We start from the raw sequence: 1,646 nt of genomic DNA, 5'->3' as shown, positions 1-1,646 counted from the left end.
TTTGAAGTCAACACGACATATCGTCTGTCCGCTACAGCTGCTCGTGTTGAACGACCACAGAAGCGGCGCCCTCTGAGAACGCAAGGCATTGTGGGTAAATTGGTTATCGTTTGTTGTTTAGCTGTGGACAGTGATCGTGTGTATCAAATATGAAGCAGTTTGAACTTTGCACTCTAGAGTTATAAGCGTTTTCGTAAAACGGCGTAGTTATGGCGAGGGATTTTCATGTGTCATGATAGGCCCCTCCCACTGGCCATGATGGGTAATTTGGTCATCGAGCGTTGTTTATGGATGGACAATCATCTTGTGTATCAAATATGAAGCAGTTTGAACTTTGCATTGAAGCGTTATAAGCATTTTCCTATTATAGCGTGCTGATGGCGAAGGATTCTCCCGTGTAATTATAGGCCCCTCCCACTGATCACAGCCTGTTTTTTCTTCCATAGCAATTTGCTCCCCTCTGTGTAGGTTCATCCTACAGTGTTTTGAAGTCAACACGACATATCGTCTGTCCGCTACAGCTGCTCGTGTAGGACGACCACAAAAGCGGCGCCCTCTGAGAACGCAAGGCATTGTGGGTAAATTGGTTATCGTTTGTTGTTTAGCTCTGGACAGTGATCGTGTGTATCAAATATGAAGCAGTTTGAACTTTGCACTCTAGAGTTATAAGCGTTTTCGTATAACGGCGTAGTTATGGCGAGGGATTTTCCTGTGTCATGATAGGCCCCTCCCACTTTTCACAGCCTGCTCTATTTGCCATAGCAATGTGCTTCCATCTAATAAGATTCATCCTACAGTGTTTTGAAGTCCACACGACATATCGTCTGTCCGCTACAGCTGCTCGTGTTGGACGACCACAGAAGCGGCGCCCTCTGAAACGCAAGGCATTATGGGGTAAATTGGTTCTTGAGTTTTGTTTTACGGCTGTACGGTCATCATGTGTATCAAATATGGAGCAGTTTGAACTTTGCACTCTAGAGTTATAAGCGTTTTCGTATAACGGCGTAGTTATGGCGAGGGATTTTGGTGTGTGATTATAGGCCCCTCCCACTGGCCATGATGGGTAATTTGGTCATCGAGCGTTGTTTATGGATGGACAATCATCGTGTGTATCAAATATGAAGCGGTTTGAACTTTGCATTGGAGCGTTATAAGCATTTTCCTATTATAGCGTGCTGATGGCGAAGGATTCTCCCGTGTCATTATAGGCCCTCCCACTGATCACAGCCTGTTTTTTCTTCCATAGCAATTTGCTACCCTCTGTGTAGGTTCATCCTACAGTGTTTTGAAGTCAACACGACATATAGTCTGTCCGCTACAGCTGCTCGTGTAGGACGACCACAGAAGCGGCGCCCTCTGAGAACGCAAGGCATTATGGGTAAATTGGTTATGGAGTTTTGTTTATGGCTGGACAGTCATCGTGTGTATCAAATATGAAGCAGTTTGAATTTAGCATTCTAGAGTTATAAGCTTTTTCCTATTACAGCGTGCTGATGGCGAAGAATTCTCCTGTGTCATGATAGGCCCCTCCCACTTTTCACAGCCTGGTATATTTTCCATCGCAATGTGCTTCCATCTAATAAGATTCATCCTACAGTGTTTTCAAGTCAACATATATGTCTCATCCGCTACATCTGCTCGTGTAG

This window comes from Gouania willdenowi, unplaced genomic scaffold (genome assembly GCF_900634775.1).
Source record: "Gouania willdenowi unplaced genomic scaffold, fGouWil2.1 scaffold_10_arrow_ctg1, whole genome shotgun sequence".
In the NCBI taxonomy this organism is placed as follows: Eukaryota; Metazoa; Chordata; class Actinopteri; order Blenniiformes; family Gobiesocidae; genus Gouania; species Gouania willdenowi.
This window is presented reverse-complemented; position numbering follows the sequence as displayed.